The sequence below is a fragment of the Cydia splendana genome, chromosome Z, assembly GCF_910591565.1.
Source record: "Cydia splendana chromosome Z, ilCydSple1.2, whole genome shotgun sequence".
Lineage (NCBI taxonomy): Eukaryota > Metazoa > Arthropoda > Insecta > Lepidoptera > Tortricidae > Cydia > Cydia splendana.
In genome coordinates, this window is record NC_085987.1 from 27388899 (window position 1) to 27412402 (window position 23504).

Consider the following 23504-nt stretch of genomic DNA (forward strand, 5'->3'; position numbering starts at 1 on the left):
AAACGGTATAGAAAAGACTACACGATCTTGACGTGTCTTTTTATTGAATAACGCTTTAAAAAATAGTACCTATTACTTAGGAAACCAAAATAATGTATATAACATATCTGCTTTATAATTGTTTAAATTTATTTGCTGTAACTTATTTTTCAAAAGTGTTTTTCAATAAATAGATACATCAAGATCGCGTAGTCTTTTTGTGATGCTAAAAATACGAGGTATATAGGTAGTTAGATAACAAATGAAGAAGGCTTGTACAGTTAGACCAAGTAAAGTCTGCATAGATTTTGATAGCATACGCAGTGCAAGTGTTATTGTATACGTCATAATTTCATATAAGTTTGACGTTTAAAATAACATAATCGTTGCAGACTTGTCTTGGTCTAACTTTAGCAATCGTACGCGACATGTCAACCGGAAGTCCGGAATGTTCCCAGAGGAAGTCAAAACGTTCCAAATGTAAAATGACATGACATTTAACGACATGTTAGCAATGTCGTTCCGCCGCGCGCACGAAACTTAAACTGTCACACTAGTTAGCAGTCTATCCAAACTGGCAGGTGATTGAGAGTTCCCGCTGACACCCACAACCTTTCGAATTGTACCTCACCGGACGAGCACTTTATAATGTCACATTTTATAAATCATGCCTATAATTTAGCCACCGTTCTAGCCCCTACGTTTGAGTTGACAGTGCGTCTTGAGCATGTTTTCATCGAGGGCGATTCTGTATTATTTTGTCGTTTGTCGTTGCATGATACCGTCGACACGCGACCTCTGTCCTTAGTATAAACAAGCGGAGTCGATGTGTGCGTACGCGATTTGTGTGCGTTTACAATGCATGGATCACAGGCGAGGCGGGCGAACAATATGAGCGCGCGGCGCGCACGTCCACCACGCCGCGCCGCGCTATCGCAAGCTACTCGTCAATACCATGCCACGCCATCATTACCTTACCTGGAAACAACCGAACGTCCAGGAAATGTATCCCCTTCAGCTTCACACACAGTCATGTCCGAATCATGTACTAATTTCTCGCCTATTTTCTTTCTTCAATATCTACATTCATATAAAATGTTACAACTATCCGTCTGAAGATGTCTCGCTAATTCTGTGGCCTATTCGTAAGTCTCCATATGGCTCACTTATGTTTATGTAGCCGGTCGTGATATCATTTGAAATGATAAACAACGCGGGATGAACGTCAACGTATCGATTGCATGTGTTATGCGAACTGTATAAAATTCAAATCGACGCAATAAATTTAAATAATGTATCTATATAAGTGGATTCTAGAGTAACGTTATAAACTGTACATTGAATTATTTATACAAGCGATCGGTTATGCATCGTGTTCTAAATATACGTTTAGGAAAAGTTTAGCATTGTTGAATTTCCTTAAATTTTATTTGTTGACACTTCTTAATTCATTACACCAGCTAAGTGTATTATATGATTTATTTAACTTTAGCAACTTTAAGTACTAAAAGAAAAGAATAACTCATCGTCTAGAGTATTAAGAATAAATCTATCGCATGTGCTGGAACACAGCTTTAAACATTAAATTGCATGAAATATGCTCTGATTTGAAACAATGGCAAAATATACATATAATAACATCAATGAATAACAATGGAGTATAAATTATCATTTAAACTGTTGTATATTTTATAAAATATTGCCCTTGTGTTTTGAACAAAACATAATACACGCACGGTATTTGTAACAACGCATGTTAATGTAGAGCAGTACCCGTACCATGAGTCACTGACAGTGTCAAAACTGACATATACGCTAACGTCTACGTAAGTTACTTTCTTATACATCTAGCTCGCATATATATAAAGCATAGTGTCATCCGAATCATTCCTTTTATTGTTAATATTGTTTAATATAAAAATGATATGTTAAAACCTCCTTCACGTCCCCTTAATCATACTCGTACATATAATGAATCCCTAGTATGAGTAACTATCTTGCTACGAATAAGCAATAGTCAGCCGCAGGGTATCTAACTCGACCAGCGGGCGTGATTGTCGCTTGAAGTATGTATTGATTTAGGTAAGTGAAGAGTGGGCATCTCGAGCCGTCGACGGCGAGTGACAGAACCGTAAAACAGGGCCTGTCGGCGCTCGAAGCGTGCCAATAAAATAAAATGAACTCCCACCCGGCCTGATCCGCGTACACGACTACCGTATTCGCTCGTGAAACGCCGGGGCACGACTGTCTTGTAGATGATTTTTTCGTGATCAAACCATTCATTGTTCGGTAGCATTTATTGGTTTGAAATTGTTCAGCCTGCGCGGGGGCCGCAGCGTGCATAACTCACGTCATTCTTGGATTAATATTAGAGATGCACCGGATATTCGGTTACTATCCGGTATCCGGCCTATCCGGCCATTATTTTACTATCCGGCCGGATACCGGATAGTGACTTAGTATCCGGCCGGATACCGGATAGTAACAATGCTTGATTTGGGAGTAAATAATAGGGATTTAAGAAAGAGACACGGTCATAATCGTACTTGATTATTATTTTAAAACAATTTAATCATTCCACTGACTTGCACGCGCACTCATTTCGAACCTAGAAATGAGTCCGCGCGAACGTTCACTAGGAAACAGGTAAAACCTGCAGAATGCGCACCTGAAAAACCGCAATGTAGGTATAGTTCCGCTGGCCGAATATTCGGCGGCCGGATACCGGATATTCGGCCGATGGTCAGGTCGAATATCCGGTATCCGGTATCCGGCCGAACAACTATCCGTTGCATCTCTAATTAATATTATATGAATACGCCCAAGATTGAGCTTGAACAAGTGATCACTGTTCAACTACGTACCAATTTTATTTTTATACTATCGGACGATGGGACTTTTTACTTAAAATTTAATGCTTTGAGATGTGACATAAGTAAGCAAGCGGGCGTATAATTATTTAAAATTATTCGCAAGTTGTTAAGCTAAATACTTAACTAACACCCTAATCGTAACTACTACATAGGTACCTAATTTACAGCTGTTAGTCTTATTCGATCCTTGACCATCGATGAGGACAATGTGACATAAGTGCTTATACAAACTACAAAAACATGAACACCTTCAACAGTTATATTAGGTACGTTAATTTCCTTTCATGAACTGGAATAGAAGAAAGTGTTCAAGATCTACTAATAGGTAGTTACTACACCAAACTCAAACAAATTAGTTGATACGCGCTACTGTCTAGTTGTTAGGTGTTAAAAGAGGATATTTCAAGCCAAATAAAAATCTCTATCTTGGTGTTTTTGTGCGTTCGTTTTTCCTATTGCAGCTACGGATCAAAGTGATTTTTGCACAGAGATAGTTTATAGTCGGGCTGACATGGACTACCTACATTTTGTTTCGGAAATATATACGCAACCGAGGAATAGCCTAAATAGTGTCTGTTCCTACATTGGAGGTATTTTTAAGAAACAAAACGATCTGTTTTCAAACATAGTGGGAGCCAAGGATGGTATGAATATGGACTAGATATAGGTAATACATCTTATTCTAATATATTCTAACACCAAAATGGATGCCACTCAGCATATGCCGATGACTAAGATACTTAGTCATGGCGCTGGTTTTCAGGGCAACCAGAGAAAATACAATAAAAATAAAATAGAAAAAAACCAAGCTAACATGCGGGAGAAAGTGAGTTTAAACTATTAATAGACAAAAAACAGTACCTACATTAAGTAAACAATTAGAGAGTAGGTGAATTAAATTAAACATGATGAAATTATAATAATAACATCTGGCACCGTACGTCATTTTCAAACAAACAATCGGTCTACCCGTCTTTGAGAAATCGGGGATACTGAAGAAAAAACTCACACTTCATAATTGAGGAACGACTCTTTCAAAAATTTTAAGCTGGTTAAAAAGCCTGGTTAATAAGATAAACGTACTGGTGCTCGACGCGGTCCCAGTACATGTAATCTTGAAACTTAAGTCATTGTCAATAGAAGTGACAGCAAGGTGTCATCTATTGGGCATTAGCATGTCGGGCACTAGTACGTTTGCCTTATGCATATTGGGGCAACTCCAAAGATTCGTGCAGAGTGAGTAATGGAGTATTTTCTCAGGATTTAAATGGCACTTACGGTGCCGACCGTACGTACGTGCCGCAGCGATTGCTGCGCCCGTCCTTTGCTTAATGCATTTATGCAAACTAGTGCAAGTATCTCGCTTGCTCTCGACTACTTGTTGGCCTTTTTAGATGTTTTCCTTTTTAACGATGTTAATGATTGTTACTTTCCAATAGAATGTTCACAAAGACTGGCTAGTACAAGTTTCTTTTTGTTCGCTGTGAAACGATGAACACAATGCTGTTAATATTGCATCCATCGCCATAATTACTTGCATAATTAGTAGTATGTAATCCTGGTGCTCGAATCAAAAAACATTTATTAAGCTCACATAAATAATATTAATTAGATTTAGCGTGTAAGTACCTACCTATTTATTTATACCTAATATTCGTAATTATGTATTAGTAAATCTGAAAAATCATATACCACTTCTGCCTCTTTTCTCGATTAAGAATACTGGAACTTCTGTATCGATCTGATATACATAGTTTTAGTTGACGTTTGGCGCATATATATGTAACTAAATATGTACCTACGGTAAGAAAAATTATTAGCTTAGTATCTCTGCAGGCAGAGGCATCTCTTTTTGTAACAAACTAGCATTTACGTAGTATCAGCAATACTATTCGCTTAGTACATTTGCATACAAACTTCTATGCTGCCCCCCTCCCCCTCACTTTTCTCTGCAGCTGACTGTACGTATTTACCTATAGGCATTGTAGCGGATACAGAGTTTCGAGATTTGATCATGTGTTCCGTTACTCCGGCAGCAGATCTTTTTAACGATACGCAATTGATTTCAATAGCCTACTTACGCAAATATGTTTCATTGTTGAGTACCTGCCGTGGTCCGACATATCCACAATTTTCACTGTTCTCTCGGCAATTTTCCGCGCGGCTGGGCGCGCGCGGCGTCTGCCGCGGCCGACGCGCTCACCCGAACGCCAGGAAGACCCTCGCCGTTTCTCCAATTACATCACACGTCACGCGTGTCCTAATTTGAATAAACGACCAGATAATTTCACAGGCAACCGCCTCGCGTTTCAAAACCTCAAATCGGATTTCGCGGTCGACTCTGCCACCTAAACCGTCGCCCGAGATTGCTCTCATAAAACATACATGATTATGTTCTGCACAATCCATTTCATGCTCGTACCCTCTTTAGCACCGACGATGGAGCGGTCATTTCCTATTCAGGTTTTGATCAATCTTTCGACAGATTGGAAACACCCGGATTACAGAATTAGATTGGGTTCTGATTCGCACATTGAACACGTACTGTCGCGAGGGTCGGCTGTTGCCTTATAAATAAGGCCATGCTTCCACCGGTGCGGTGTCCGCTCCGTCCGCTCCGACACTGTTATGCACGATACATAGGTATATATGTATTTAATCTCTTCATAATAGGTACCTATGAAGTTTTTGGTGCAATTATATCAACTAACGTTATATTATCTCATAAAGTTATACGGCTCGATTCGGAAAATGAATTAGATTTCTACTAGACTTCAACAAGTAACGATACGGATAATTTAAAGATATTTGTAAGATAGATACGTCAAATTTGACGTTTCCGCGATTCTGGAGGTCCTCTTGAACGATTTCGACAAGTTATGACTTAGATATCCAAGTCACATCTAGTCGATATCTAATGTAGATCTAGTTGATCTCTAAATCGTCTCAAGATCTTCTGATTATCTCGAAATCCGAATAGGCCTGTCAATCACTTAATGTTTGATACAGTTGTTGTCCTTCAACATTTCCTCACCAATCTATAGTTTCTCTTTCGATATTCTGAAATACTTACGTTTTATGTCACCTCGATGCGTCTATCTATACCAGCTAAAGCTCATTTGAGAATAAGCTCGCTTAACACATTCAATACCACTAAGTGCTACGGGTTACGCTCGTAGCGCGTAGCCACGGTTTCGTCGTATGTAGCGCGTAGTCGCTACGAACAGTGTACCCGACAGTCGGGTTCTTGGTGTTGAATGTGTTAATAAATATGCAACATGGCTTACTGTTTGTTAGAATCAGAAGTGTATTGAATAAATTACTTACTTGGAAAATTGTACGAATTGATATGTACCCATACGAATAACACCGGAAGAACATGAATGGGTCCCTTTGGGAAAACTTCACATACTCGTATTTCTTTGAGAAGCGAACGCACATATTATGGTGGCGTGGCTAATGATTAGCTTTGCTGTCACACGGGTACCTTAATCGATGCATGAGAGGATCGTAAGCTGTCGTCAGCATTGTTTTGCCACCTCGCTACTATATTATCAGGGGCCCTAAGCCTAGGCAAGTGACAATCGTTGATAAAAACGCCAATCAAAAGTGAAATAATATATAAGGAAATGATCAATTGAGTTAATTATCTTTGCACCTGTCAAAACGATATTTTTAGGGTTCCGTACCTCAAAAGGAAAAAAACGGAACCCTTATAGGATCACTCGTGCGTCTATCTGTCCGTCTGTCCGTCTGTCACAGCCTATTTTCTCCAAAACTACTGGAGCAATTAAGTTGAAATTTGGTACACATATGCAAGTCTGTGACCCAAAGACGGACATATGTAATGAAAACAAATGAATTTTAAATATAGGGGGTACTTTTGGGGGCAAAATGAGAAAATTAATAAAACAAACTTTTGCAAACCATATCGTGTTACATATTAAATGAAAGGGCTTATTTTAAGGATCTCAAATATATATTTTTTATAATTTTATAATAAATAATTTAGAAGTTATTTAAGAATATATGCAAAAAATGACCATTCCCCCCCTTAACTCCGATACTACTGGGGCTAAAATTTTGAAAAAAATACACATAATAGTTCTTCACCTCTAGGTGACAGGAAAACCTATTAGAAAACTACAGTCAAGCGTGAGTCGGACGTGTTTAGGGACACAGCCGTTTACGTGAAACGTGGTGTGGACAGCTATTACGAAGGCCGAAGGCCGAGCTACGCGAAGGGCCGAAGGCCCGAAGCGTCCCGCAGAGGCTCATTGAAACGCGCGGCCGAAGGCCGAGTTGCGGGAGGTTAGTGCTCAAACAGAGAACAAGTGTCTGAATGCGAAGGTCGAAGGCCCTGAAGGCCCGGAGTCTCCGACATGTGCATGCTTCCTGCAAAGAATATCGTCGATTTTGTTCTATCTATTTATCTTCTGTTAAGCGATTGGGCCCGCTCTATGAAATCGGACGCACATTTAATATATTATGAAACTAATCGTTATCATTTCTTGGATTATTAAGGTGAAAACAGAACAGAATCACTATATAACGGGAATTTTGGTAAATCCTGAGTTAAAACTAAAACCAGAGAAAAAGGTTTTTATAATGGGTATATCGTTATTTTGAATAACGTTATAAATGGCATACTACCGTAATACCTAATGAACGGTATACATAATATTATTATTGGTATTTAATGGTCATAAGGTATATTTACACTTCGTCTAATATACATTCCCATAATTATTACATATTCTAAAGCATATTATTTGTTATAACAAGTAACATCACATAATTATTTGTGTGGCATAATAGTTGCATGACATAAATGGGTTAGGTTAGGTTGGAATTGCCACTCCGCACAAACGAATAACTACCTAACAAAACGAGGGTTAGGTTAGGTTAGAACTTTGACACTCCGTAGAATAAAATACTCTAGCAAAAAAGTGGTTTAGGTTAGGTTTGAACTGCAGCCCCCGCAGAACGAAAACCGTAAAAAAATTGGTTAGGTTAGGTTAGAACTGCGACCTCCCTAGAATAAAATAGCTAGTAAAAGCAGTAGGCCTGCGTACTAATTATAAAAAGTTACATACTTTACGTTATCAGTAAATGAAATATGACAAAAAATGTTATACAATATATGTATTTATACTTGATAAAATTGTATGAAGTATTACGTTATACAAAAATATAATATAACAAATGTCATTATAAAACATGTCTATATACTATTTGAAAATTATATTACATTAGTCATTATATCAATGACAGTTTAGATGAAATCACAATATAATAAAGGAAACGTATAATAAAAATTACATTATAACATACAATAATATATCAAATGGCGTTATAACAAATGTATGATAGTTTTTCTATAATTATATTAAGCATTACACACCCTTTTATAATAACTAGTTAGTTTATAATTTTAATAAAGCACGAAAAATAGTTCTTTAGTCTTTACCTATAGATTACTGGAAAACCTATAAGAAGTCTGCAGACAAGCGTGAAGCGGACTTAAGAATAGAAATTGCGGGTAGGCTGTATCAGGGCCACAGGTCACAACCGCAATTGTTTACGTGAAACGTGGTATGGACAACTAGTGCGAAGGTCGAAGGCCAAGCTTTGCGTGGGGCCGAAGGCCTGAAGCATCCGAGAGAGGTGCGCCTCCACGCAAGGTCAAAGGATGAGCTATAGGAGGTTAGTGCTCAAACATACTCGTAGAACAAATAATTGGTTTAAGTAGCTAAATGAGAAGGCGGAACTGCTCGGCTGTGTCAGACGTATATCGGTTATCTTGAAATAACAGAGATACACCTAACCAAAGCAAAAAGAATGTAGGCACTATGTTTAACATAATATTTGAACTAATTTAAAAAAAAATGGTTAGTTTAGAACAAATTTACTAAAGTTATTGCGTAACTAGTCTGATAGATCAGTTAAAAACATGGAAATGAGCCGTGCCCCTAGCCAGCCGTGTGTTCCAAGTTGTAAGAAATTGCTCGCTCTTTCGAAAATGTGTGCAGTATGGAACCCTTGGGACGCGAGTTTGACTCGCACTTGACCGGTTTTTTTCTATTCAATCAGTGTTTGCCCATCTTGGCTAGGCCTCCAGTTCCTAAGGACGAGGTTCCTCAGATCGGATGAAACTCACAGGACTATAGACCGAGAATTACAGTAGGTGGCGATAACTACATCAACACTGTTCGCAGTGATACAGTCAGCATCAAAAGTAACGGATCAAACTATACGAGTCAAAACTATCAACCATTATCATATATCTCTATTTAATTTATGTACAATAATTAGACTGTGACAGATACTGTTGAACGCGAACTGTAGAGCTCTATTTGGAAGAGTATTCCAGGATGGCAGATACTTTTGGCTCATTGTTCCATCCGCATCCATTTCATTGATGTTGACGGTACAAACGCTTGTGCCTTACAGAAGGATAAGAAAAGAATGTCAGCCTCTAACAAGTAGGTCAGAACTACGCCTTCTTCCAAAAAAGATGAACCTACGCAATTTACTTGAGAGATTTGCTTAGTATGAAGAAATGGATGTTTTAATAAGCTTAGAAAAATATTTTTAGTTATTTTTGTTAATACGAAAATCTCCACCCCAAGTCGCTATTATGTAAATTTTCGAACACAATCCGATGCCCACCTACATTATCAACAGATCAGAAAAAGGCAAAAAAAGCTATATTTTAAGAAAAAAAGGCATAATGTAGGTATACGAGTATGTAGTTGGTTTTCTAATAACAAGTAATATCGCACATCAAGTGTTTTTACAATTTGAATGTTTTTGCCGACAAAGTAAAGTTGAATTATATGTTTAAAAAAAAGTTCTCAAATAATTAGAAGTCTGTTAGAAGTATAATATGTATTTGGGAACATGGGCCGCGCCGCCGCGGCGCCTCGTCTCTACTGTCCGCTAATAATACATTTTGTTTAATTTGTCCGTAATACACAACAAATGTGAGATTATCTGCTGCCTCTGCGGACTGTGCCGCTTTCATTTTCATATTATTATGTCCTTTTATCGGTTAGACGCCCATTATACTTAGGAGTGTTCACCATACATGTTTTTATTAAATCCACTGGCTAAATAATTTAAATGTTTCCCATTTGTCAATCGATTCTTTATATTTAATGAAAGTCTCAAAGAAAACTCGCCATTTGTACCATCAGCCATAAAAGGGCATGGCGAATTTATCAATGAATTCATTCATAATTTCTCCACGCAATTTCGCAGCTCCCTGTAAAGTGAGCATTAAAAGTAACCTAGCGGATCGGACTACGCGTCAAAAGAATCTACCATCCTTTAACAGCTTAACGATCGGGAACTGGTAGAGATATATCTCTATTTGGAAAAGAATTCCAGGATGGCAAATACTTTTGGCGCGTTCTTTCATATGCTACTAATGATTCTGACTGTACACGTAATACGTTTATGTGTACATTATTAACGAGATAAACTGACACTTTTTAAAGTGCTCAACAACTTCATAAAGTTGATGAAGAAACACATTACTGAATAGGTTTTAGATAATTTATAATTTCAACATTCAAAAATAAAGAAGTTCAGGCGAGAATTTATTTTAAAATTAACTTTATAAAATAGACAGCTAATCGCAAAATTCATTAAACATGCTTCAACGTTCCAATTAACAAAGTTCGTGAAAAATATGATGCAATTAATAATTTGAACAACTAAAAATGTCAGAGGGAAGTGTAAAGTTCAGGCGGTGTGTGAGCGCGACCGAAACGTTTTGCTCGCAGTGTCGTTGCAACTGTCGGCCGTTTGCTCCGGCGTCAATCACCCACACCCGACACGGATCTATAATAAATTCACTACAATGGGGTTAAAACAGTTATTTCATATGATTGCAAACGATTATCCTGCTAATACATAATATTAAAAATGTGACGGTTTGGATAAATATGTATAGTGAACTTTTAGTTTAGACTCTAGTGAGATCAAAGTTGATGTGCTTCTTCCCGTTGTGGTTGGTGGGAAGAAACGTGGGAAAATGTTGACCCAAACGGCCAAAACCAAAATGCTTGCAGATTCGCTCACAGATTGTATGTTTATATTTCGTTTTTTAGCAGTAATAAATATGAGGATTAGTTATTATTTTTTGAGCACTTCGCGGATAGTATTGCTGACTGATCTCTATATATTTAACTAAGTAATACCTACACCTGTCGCAGTAAGATGGTCGCGTAGGAATACACCTACAAATCTCCCATAAAATAGTAGTATTTACATACATAGTGATATAACTATGATACGTTGAGTCAATAGTAGGTACCTAATATCATAGGTGTGCTCAATGAGTTCCACGCGGACGAAGCCGTGGACAGTTGCTCGAGCATAATAAAAGTAGTAGTAAGTATGATGCGTCGGTGTCGGCGGTCGGGCCCGGCCGTACGTAGCGCACAACAATACGGCGGGCCGGTGCGACGGCGCGAGGAGTCTCCCGAGATCAAAGCCCGGCGACGCGGTGCCGCGCCGCGCTTTGTTTACGCCAGCGCCGGCGAACCATCGACTAATCAACCGACTGATTAATTTAATTAAACATTACGAGAAAGTTCTGTTTATTTTACGTTTCCTCGGGCCCACATGCGAGTTCAAAGGAATGGGCCGGGAATATAAACAGGGCGGTATTGTTGAGATGACGACTACGCGAGTCGTAGACGCGTGTGTCGCGACACCCTCTCCACTACGCTCGCGTGCACCGCCACCGCTCCGCTTCGCTCGCGCCGCGTACATACAGACAGTATCTCATTTCATTTAAGTACGTATACTTGCAATACAGCAATTCTCAGACTTTTTTGGCGACGGACGGGCTTACGATGTTTTCATTAAATTATCATGCCATTCATGCCTTTTGTTGTACCCTACTTTGTTGCTGGGCAAATATGTCAGCGGATTATGCTAATAGCCGCTAAGCATACTAAGGTACTTAGTTCGCTTAATTTAAAATAACAACAAATCGGCATCATGTGTCTTAGCACAAACGTTCGCTGTATGACAATGTCAATCCTGAATGAATGAATTTTAAGTAAAATAGAGCGCTATAGCGTCAAAAACACATGAAGGTCCTTCACCCTCATTAACTGGACGAAAGCGAAAGCGCACGAAAAAGAACGAGTTTAATGCGGGAAAGCCAGTTCCCGACGCCAAAGTGAAGCTTTCTCGTTTTGTTTTTTAATTAGTTGCCGCTTAACTTTTGCACGTTTGTGTTGCTCACTTTTTACCCTATTATTGTTTATTTTTACTGCTTTCCCATTATATGTATATTTAGATAATGGTGTGTACTTATTATTTTTTTATAACACAGGAATACCGAACGCAAACTGAACTTATGCATACTAATGGTAGGTATAAATTCCATAATATCATTACACATTTTTAGAAATGTGCATATGATATAAATTTAATTTATTTAAGAACCTATCGTTTAAAGATTTTTGTTATTGTATTTTTACGACTGCGAGCAACGTTTTAACTAGTATGAATATATGAATACCTACATACAGAATAAGGGCCCCTCCCGATCATGTTGAAAAACAGAAGATATTATAAATTACCTCCACATCTCATTAGGCGCGTGATGGATCTGGATGAAATACCGAGACGGCGCAGTTCGTTTGCTAAGGAAAATACGAGGACGATTTAAACATAACAGGGAGCGAACGGGGCGTTCTCGCGAACAATATGGAAACACAACACAATAGACAGTGAGTCGTTCGTACGCGTGCTACTAATGTTCTAAATTAATTATAAACATGCGCGGGCGGAACATTTGACGGTTCGCGTCGTGCGGCCGATTAGTAATTGTGTTACGTTCAATTTGAGGTATTAGGCATGCCTGTCCTCGCTGAGCTGCCTCGAGCTAACTGCAGACGCTAAGGTGGCCACTGACGATCCTTCCAACAGTCCAAATAGGTGGCTGCAATCCAAAATCGGTCCGTAAATGTCAAAAACGTACAATGTTTAATATTAGGATGCCGTCCATTTGGATGAATCCATTGTAACGGCATCCATTTGGAAGGCTCGTCAGTGGCCTGCTTAACTGGTACCGGCCTGTACCGGCAGCTCCCGCGCTGCCTTGAGCTCCTTGCAGTCCTCGTAATACATCGAGCTACCGCACCCAAACCGCAGCCCCCAAATCTCAGTTACCTACGGATATTATTAAAGGCGTGAGATTATCTGAACGATATGTTCCCATCGCGTAACTACTTACGTGTTTTGGTTGTATTAAATACCACTACCTATACCGCAATCCCTGTGTCGTTACCGGAAAGCTCATCTATACGTTAATTAAGCAGACATACCTACATTTTTAACTGTCAAAACAAACACTGGCCTAAGTTTGTATTGAATAATTGAGCCAATTCACCTTCTCAGGGCGAAGTTATAGTCGGGCGGGCCGAGGCGTCGGGCGGGGGCGGGGGTGGAGCGAACCGGGGTGAAAATTAACATGTTTGTCTTGCTTACATCGTCGCTAACACCGAAACTGCGCCCAAGTCAAATAAATTCCAAGTCGTTTTGCATAAGTACGCGTTACTAATGTTTGACTTAAATATTGTCCCGCGTCGGCGGCTGCGCCGGCAATTAACATATCGGTACCTCCTCGCAGCCTTTCTGCCCTGCTCACTCGAGGTTTATACTCCGGCGGTGGTAAACAAGCTTACGGTACGGGCCGCCCTCGCCATGGTAAGCGGACACCGTAGCCTATAGAAGCTTTCAGAGGTGTCACATGCGCTCTGCCGACCCTTTAAACGTATATGTATGTTACAGTGCAACATCGGGAGTGCCAATCTTACTCACTGTTGCCATACAGGAGAATACAACACTCTATACGTACAGGGAGTACAGAGTAAGTAGTGGTCTTTTTATGGTTGTCTTCTGCAACCTACAATACCTACATTGGTGACATAGATGTTCGTGTTTTTCTCAAACAAACCTCTAGTTATTAGGTAATCCATAAGTTACAAATCAACACTTCAAACACTTGTGTATTAAATTCACTATTATAACGACAGTAACGTTACCATTAAAACCATATACATAAATACTTTATACTACCTGGCTTAGTCAACATACAATTTTTGATTATTTAAATATACAGTGTACCTTGAAAATGATTTCACATACCATCATTATACCTACTAGTTAATAAAATACACAAGAGGTATATTTTTCAAGTAAAACGATTATGGTGTTATTTCAAATAAGACGTCTTTTTTGTATCGAAATTATTTAATAACATGTCCGACGAGTCAAACCATAGTGTATTACAGTATGAATAGCGGAAAATTATACCTGTCCCCATAAACAATGAATTTTGTGACGTTTTTAAATATGCATGTTTCCATTTCTTAATAGCTATAACGTTTTAATGTGGTTTCAGCCTTGGATTTGAATTCATTTGCAGATATATATATCATTACGTATATACATAATACTTAAACGCTAAGGTAGTATTTATTTGCAAAAAAAAAACACAAATAAATTATTAACTAAATATACCTATACTTAATGAAAACTAAATAAAATCTAAGAAATATGAATACCTCCAAAATGAAATATACATACACACATATACTTAAAACTACTGAAAGACGCCTCCCCGCGCAACACCTGGTGCAAAGGTGTCCATCACACTCGCCGCGTTACCGCGTTAAATTTCAATTGACAACCTTTGTATTTGTACCAGGAATAGCCCGGAGTGCGGGTCATGGCCCCTTTCCCAAGGAAAATTTTACCGTTGGAGGAACGGCTTTTCGGGTACAGACGCACCCTGGTTGAGAGCCACCCAGGCCGATGTCAAAGGGTATACTAGCATTGTCTCCATCAAATTATAATTTTTTAGAGAAAAGTTCTAAAAGCCCAACTGCCGACGCCAAGAATGCCGAAAGACTCACGTCCCGAGCGTGGCGTAGGCCACTGTTCCGAATAGGTAAGGATGCATTAGTCTGGGATCTGGACTAGATGTAGATGTAAGCAAATACGTAGCTGACTCCTTAAATGCACGGTCAAGATTCGTAAATACAGCAATAGAAAATATATCTTACTGAATCATCATTAATTATCGGTACAATTAGCACCAATACATTAATAGCTTTAGCAAACTACCGGAATCACAAAACCCTAAATAAGAAAAAGACAATAAAGAACAAAAGAAATGGAGCGGAAACCGTCTAATACGTATTTAAATACCGATCTAACAACAAAAGCAAATCCGTTGGACTATGAACAATGGGAAAAATGTGTAATAGAGAGGCAAAGTGGCTATCGACCCTTCAGACGCTGTAAACATATAAAATGAAGGCAGTTATTGTTCTTCAGAAACAATAAGAGTAACATTTTTCCACAATTGACTGAAGCCATTTCAAGTGAAAGCTCTATGGAAAAAATAACGACCAGTGGATACCACATCGACGCACGTTTAAACAATCAAACGGAGAACAAAAAGACAGTAATGTGGAAATGGATAATGCAGAAGCGACGTGGGCGGGGAGCGCGCGCGGACACGAGCGGAGAGGGCGGCGGGATGGAGTCTGAAGGGGCCCACTGATTAACAGTCCGCCGGACGGTATCAGCCTGTCAGTTAGAACAAAATTTTGACAGTTCCGAACAACTGACAGGCCGATACCGTCCGGCGGACTGTTAATCAGTGGGCCCCTTAACTGCAAGCTCAAGCCTGGAACTCTTCGTACCCAACGTCAATGCCATATTCTTATTGAAGTTAATGACTCGATAACATATTTATATTGATTTACTTATTTATTGACGGAGTATAAATAAGTAAAACAAAGTATTTACTGTTTTGTTTGTACAATTTAATTTCTAAGTATAAATGTCTGAATTTCCTAATGAGGAGGCACACTGAAAGGTTAGGACAGATGTCGCCCCAGCAATCCGTCATTATTTACGATTTGTGACAAGCGTATGGTTGCGAATTTTTTACTAATACTTGCGATTTATCAAGAAAAATGTATTAATTTATGACTGTACGGGAACTGCAAACCGAGCTTCGAAGGAGAATTGCTACAGTTGGTGGAAAAAAGGCTGATTTGATACAAAGATAATCACTTAATATATTTGAGGTTATCTTGTGTATTTTACCGTTTATTCAAATTTTCGAAGGCTCACGCCGCTCACGTGCAGTTTTTCCTCTTATACGTATTACAAGTGTTCAATCGAAAACAAAGCTTTGGTGCATACCTGAATCACCTGGATCACCTGGATGTACAAGAAGCCCTACGACACATCAGATAGGTACACAAAGTCGTGATGCGTATGGAGTACAGCATGGGTGGCAGCCATTATGCCCTAAATTATCTACTACTTCATTAAAACTTAGTTTACCTGTGTATTTACTCTTTCCAAAATATTTATCGTCCTTAAAATGCAGCCTATAAAAACGGTATTTGTCATTTGCCTTAGTTTTTGATAGGTACTCAACGCTTTTTCTCACCGATTTATGCATATCGGGTCCTTGGGAAAAAAGGGAGATCCTATATTTCCACAATTTGTCGCACAATATTGGAGTATTTTGGAGAAAAAGGAGAATATATTATACAATTTATTTGAAAAAATGTATGTCATTTGGCAGTGACAGCAACTACATTATGGAGGCGACACCTGGCGTGATAAAATGTCAGTTTGCCACCTCATTCCCCCGATTGTATTTTTTTATATTAAACGTACTTACTCTACCACATATCTTACTGTCAACTGTAACTGTCAGTGCTTAATCCTAAAAATAGTCGGTATTCGAATTCGGTTATTAATAAATAGCAGCAACGTGACCTGAGCCTCTACCATCAGTTTTAACATTGACATAACGCTCACGTCTACGTAATTTACTTTCTGTACATCTCGCTTGCACTATTGCTCGCATATGCGAGTACGAGCGAGATGCATAGAAAGTAAGTTACGTAAACGTGAGCGTTATGTCAATGTCAAAACTGGTGGTAGCCGTACTGGCAACCACATAGCCACTTTTGTCATTTGATTTTATTCACAGGTGACTTGACAATTTGTAGAAGCAACGCAAACATATTATCTAGAATAGATACTATGTGTGTTATTAGGATGTCGTTTTAAAATGAGAGCGTAACTTGGATTAGATTGTATGATCTTGTGACTTAAATAAAAATTTAACAAGAGATCAATTCGAGCTTACGTTTCTATGTCAAAATGATAAACAAATGATCGGTAGATACCCACATGTATTGGCACGAGCGAGACGCACAGGCGAAAGATACTAAAAAGGCATAATTTTGTAAGTTTTTTCAATTGGCCTCCTGGTTCGGTATTGGTTTTCCCGCCTACGCTCGCACCATGCCGCGGGCCTGCGGGCGGAGAGGATGTGTGATTAGTTTTATCCTTCACCCCTTAGCGCCGCGCCCCGGCCCGCCGGCGCACTCTTCGCCTCTCGCAGCACAAATAAATCGCGCAACTATTATAATAAATCATTTAACTTTCGCAAGTTTTTCTATTTAAATTATTTTGCAAATAAGTACATATGTGGTCTTTCTCACCACAAAGATTTAATTTAGTACTACCACAAAGATTTGATCTGCTTGAAATGATCGGCAGCCTCGTTTTTTTTGTTAATTATATATATTATATTCCACATTACGAACTACTAGCTACGGTCACGGTCATCAATATTAGCACAAGAGGTTATACAACAACTTTGTAAAACAAATAACTACATAAATATTATTTTATTAATTTCTTATTTTTCCATAAATTAAAGTGATTGAATAAAATAATTAGAGTACAGGGCGGGCAGCATTAAGTTGAAGTTATTGCGCACATATCCGCGTAATTGCGGTCCGATGCGGAAGTTTATTGCGCTTCATGCGCAGCATAGTTTCGATTAGAGGCCGCGGCGCGGAATAAGATAAATAATGACCGAATAGCCGCGGATTGCACTCATTTACCACGAGGAAGTTACCCGCCGTGCACTTTAACACTTGCCTCTGCATTCCGCGTAATGCCGCCACATGTGGACTCCGGCCGCATTACCGAGCCCCGCAACCTTCTCCTCCATAAAGAGAGTACATGTACATACGTACTTAACCGTTGATTCGTAATCAACGGTCATTTTCCAGCCGCTCTTCTGTTTGTGAATGTTCCCAAACTGAAAAGCCGAAAGGACCGAAATTAACCTTCAATTTTGCGCAGACATTCTAAAAATCCTGTAGTTAATTGGTTTACCTGCCGTCGATAGAGTACGCCTGCAAGTACACACAAACAATGCTCAACTTTAAATCACGTCGGACGAAGTCCCGTATTTGGAAGACGCGATTGTTGAACCCATTAAAGAATTGATAATTGTCGGTCAGTCTTCACTGCGGTGATGGAATAGTTATTTACGAATATGATTTTTTTATTTAGTTTGCATAAGGCCGGCGCCAGTCGACTCCCCTAGCGTCCCCTTTATTAATATCCTAAGCGCCTACTAACTGATACCCTGCCCCGCGTACTAATATCCACACGAAACGGAGCGGTAACGGCACGGGGAATTGTAAATTGGTGCTTTTAAACTATACTGAATTTGTTTTGTTTCACTTAATAGTGACATGGCTCAGTGCTCCTTATTTTAGGTTTCCTGCACACATATCATAAACCCTCTATGATGCTGTCAAAATCCGCAAATAACGGCCAACATTAAGATAAACTATTTTGTTACAACACATTTCTTATCCATGGAAATGTTATTGTAGCGTAATAATAATATGGAAATCGATTTTATAATTACAATCAAATTATAACATCTCTGAGAAAAAAGGTAGAGTTAGACCTAGAAAAGTCTGCAGCGATTTTGATAGCCCGCGCAGTGCAAGTGTTATTTATACATCATAATTTCATAAAAGTTTGACGTTTAAAATATTAAAATACCTAACACTTGCACTGCGTGGGCTATCAAAATCTCTGCAGACTTTTCTTGGTCTAACTTCTATTTGAATTGGCTTCTACTCAATATCAGTCGAGATGACGTTTCATTCGTAATGAATTGTCAATGATTGCAAACAATTTTGCCAAATCTCGCTTGTTACCGAACGATATGGCAGTCGGCCCCCGACTTTGTCTCTGAATTAAAAAAGCCACTAGGATGCGTGACATGCTTGAAAAAAGTTTTCATATACCGCCATTTGACGTAAATCTTTTAATTAGAGTCTGGCTAGCCAAAAATTGTTGACAGATATTTCGTTGTTGTATCACCAATTGTCTATGGTTTAAAAAAAGGTAAAAGTCAGTTGTCAATTTATGTCATTCATTCAAATTGTTTGGGGTTTATTTTAAATAATATTAATAATGTCTATACTGAGTGAGGTCCGCAAACTATTATTTTTTCACGCCACTGTTCGGATATGTGGCAATAGATGGTCTAAAACCAAGCTGGTAAGTAGGCAATAGCTGTAGCACCTGAACCACCACTACTACAATGTTTCATTGTTATCATCATCTGTCATTGATGACGGTTCGCTACAGCAATGAGTATCATTTAAAACATAAAAATCAATAAAAGGTCTTTTTTGGCGTAACTTTTTCCTTCAAAAATAAAACTAGGTTATTTATAGAACCAATTTCTTGTTTAAAAAAAAAGAAATGTCCAATCCATTCAGATCATATTTTTTAAACAATTATCTATTCAGTTCACTCTTAAGGCGTTTTTTACTTTTGTAGCTGTTTGTGGTTTTTTTAGCAAAAACGCTTCTAAGTTTAGAGTCGGTTTGAAGCAAATAACAGAAAAACGCCTCTTAAAAGTGATAAAACAAGTAAAAAGGCGGGATCTGAAAATACTTACGGAATTTTGACTAAAAAATACAAGAAACACCTATCTACGCTCGCTATAAAAATGAGTTCTTCTAGTGAAGAAAATGATATTCTTACGCTGACGCCTACCGAAATTCAAGAGACAGCACAGGCAGTGGCTAGTAATTTGCTACCAGAGAAATCGCGGGCTAGTACTTATAGTTATGCAAATGCTTTCTTATTTCCTCGCAGTAGTCGTGAAAAGCACTATGTAAATGCCTCGGCCAGAAACGCTAAAGATGGACTCGTATTATTTGAGGGCCTCCACTAACGTGTCGGCCCTCAAACGCACTCGTCCATCTTTTAGCGGTATTCCGTCCTCTCCTACAATGTACTAAAGCTCGTAAATAATTACGACAATGTGCGAAGTCGACGTGTAGCGTTGTATAACGAAAAACTGCAATGTTTACAACTCCAAAAGAAATGTAAACAAATTAGGAGGTTGGTGCTCTAAGATAAATATTTTGATACTTAGCATTTAGCATATTTGGCATAGTACTTATGTATTTTTTTTTTGGTGATGGATTCATATTACGGTATTATCGAGCTAGGTCTTATTTACACTACATTTCATTTTTCGCTTTGTTACAATGGTAGGTAAATGGTGAGAAAGTGTTAACATATGTGTTTATCGTTGACTGTACTTTACATAGTGGTAGAAATTATGTGAGCTGACTTTGAGTGCACGTCAACGTATATTTAACGTATATCCTTAGGTACCTTACGTGTGCACAGAAATTAAAAATATTTTCTAGTATCAAAACTATAATTCCTACTACACAAAGTGACCAGCCCAAGATTATTTGAATTGCCCGCCAAACATTTGTGTAATATTTCAGTAGCCAGACCTAGTTTGTAAGTATAATTTTTTTTTAACTAATTATAGCAAAACTTTCGTGTGTAATGAGCGATAAAAATATTTTGGACTCGTAAGAGATCAACGATGCCCCAATGCCGGCTGTAACATACGGTTAGTGAATATAATATATCATAGCATAGCATATCATAGAGAATTTATAATATGTGTGTAGATAAAATAGTATAGTTAGATATGTAACTGTACATAATTAGGCATTAAAACACTCGTGTACTCCTTTCAAGAAACTCACTTCGTTCGTTCCTTAAACCCACACTCGTATTTTAATGCCTTTCATGATGTAGCAGTCACATAAACTACTATTAATAGAATGAAACTATTGATATAATCATCCAAGTACTATTGATATGTGACTCAAACTCATTTACGATTTTACTTACAAGAATTTCGTTTTTACAATAATTTCAATCAATATAAATTGTTTTTATAAGTCTCATTTTTGGAATATTGTCAACTTAGATGAAACATTATTATGCCTGTAAAATTCTGCATTACGTAAATCAAACGTAGCTTAAATGAAAAATCAATTCAAAGCTATCCAGAGTTACGAACTGTGCTAAACAGGAGTGCATTCTTTGACACGAACGCTTCCACGCTTTTAGTATAATGGAAAAGTGACTCGAGTGACCTTTGACATGAACATGACTCTCGGCGGAGCCGTGCAGGACTTCCGACTTAACCCGAACTAAAACTACTGATATTTTTATTTATTTTTCTAGTGCTGATGGCATAATACGTTATACGTTGTTTATTAGGTCGCAATTTATTTAATGCGGGGATACTAGTTCAGAAACAATGTTCGACTAACAATCACCACATACTTACAGGGTATATATTTGGAATAGTTCATGGAAAGCTGAGGTATACCTACTTACTTAGGTATATGGTTTGGGCATTTTGGCTAACCATGCTCATTACCACCTGTCAAAAATTTGGGTCTAGACTGATCCTTAATTGTATGAAGTACAGGCACCGCACGAAGATATCTCAAGTCGATAGTTCAGTAACCCGTCGCGGTGGTGTTTGGAAACAATTAATTTTACACACCCTCGTGTAATGAGCAGCGGCGTATTGTTTCAGTTTATATTGACGCAGGCGAGTGTACCTAATATTATCGGCAAGGCGGTCGCGAGCTCGCGCCGTGCGTAATAAATCGATTTTATCGTACTCGAACAATAAATTTTATTTCGGGATCTTTAATTCTTTGTTATTGAATTGGATTTTAGTGTTTTATTCGGGTAAACAAACAATTCATCGCAGCGCTCCGACCGGTACTCAGTGCACGTGCGCGTTTCGTAAACACGAGAGACTAATGACGCGCCCGGCGTCGCCTGCCCAACTTAATAAAACATTTTATCTTCAGTTCGTACTGTATTATAACAGCTATTTTACTACCGTCCTTTGTCTGCGTTCACAATTAAAACTTCGATAAAGTTTAGTTGTAACGCGGAGCACAAAGAAATGCCGCTCTTTGCTCTAACAATTACTGCGAGTAAAGGTAAATAAACGCGCGCGCAGCATTCGGCGGGAATACAGTAGCTATCGATAAAATACGCAATCGTAAACTTCCTCTATACGACGAGGAGATGTAAATTAACTATCCAATTGTTCTTTTTCATCTGACCGGTATACATACGTAATCCTAATCAATGAGCGGTTTAAATAGTATTTCCCATTGTAGGTAGTATGCAATAAGAATGTAAAAAAATATATTAATTATTATGCACCATACTTAAGCTTTCATTGTTTCATTGTTATGAAAGCTTAAGTATTATGCATACATGGAACACGAAACACTTAAAACACACACGAAAAATTCATCGCCAAACCTGAAACTAAACTTTAAAAAAAATGTACCAATGTTCAACTAAGAAACTCATTTTGCACCTCCACAAGTTCTACACTACAATGTTGCTGCGTCATTTGCGTTACGCACGAAACCGGTCGTTAACCAATACTGACCGATACACGTTAAAAATATTAAAGTATTTACAATTTACACAACAGCCTGTCACGCGTCAAACAAATGGAATTATCGAAAATATGACCACAGTGACATCGCCGGGCGCCGCCAGATGTCGTTGAAACGGAATTTTTTGTTGTGCCCGCGCCAAAGTGACAAACAGACATATTTAAAAATGCCTGCGGTTTTTGTCTGCATTGGATTTCTGTATTTCAAATCCAACTAGCCTCGAATAACAGTGACATTATTAGAGATGACATTGAATGAATGCTATTTAGGAAATTGATTTTTTAACATTAGGTATATTTAAGGTGCAAAGGCCAAAAAATAAATAGTGCCTGCCGTGTGCGATAAAAACAGAGAGCGTAGCGAGAGCGTACATATAAATACGACCTAAAATAAATAATACTGAAAAACTGTTCGTTTAGCGGGGTAGCTGCTAGTGCTAGCTGGCATCGCAGCACTTAGTATATACTTAAATAAGTCTCACTTAACCCTTCGTATGCCTTTTTCAAATATTTGCTACTGAATTAATAACCTCGAAACTGTAAATTACAGTCCAAATTGTGTGATACGTATGTATATGGGACAAGGCATTACGAAAGGTTAATCGAACATCGATACGCTGATATCCTTAGATATCACGACCCTATAAATCCCGGTCTTTTGATAGGCTTGCGTGGGGATATAGACCCAACACGTAGAGGCCCTTTGGAGAGCTTTAATGTCATATAGAACGCCTGCTGGAACCCGTTCACAGGCGCAACAATAGACACCCATGAACGGGTCTCAGCAGGCATTGGGACTATTGTAGAAAAAGTGAATAGTTATACTGGTCTATTGATTGAAGTTTGGGTGGACAATGAGACTGGGCTATTGTAGAGAAGTCCGGACACCTGCCATAACAATGCTAAAACACGTTATCGAGGCAGGTGGTGAGTTGCCGCTGACTAGA

General features: G+C 38.5%; 1 protein-coding gene across 2 annotated transcripts in view; it reads left to right on the forward strand.

Annotated features, from left to right (window-relative positions):
- LOC134804797 (protein bric-a-brac 1-like) overlaps positions 1–23504 on the forward strand; it is a 214212-nt gene that overhangs the window by 178277 nt on the left and 12431 nt on the right. The window lies entirely within an intron of this gene.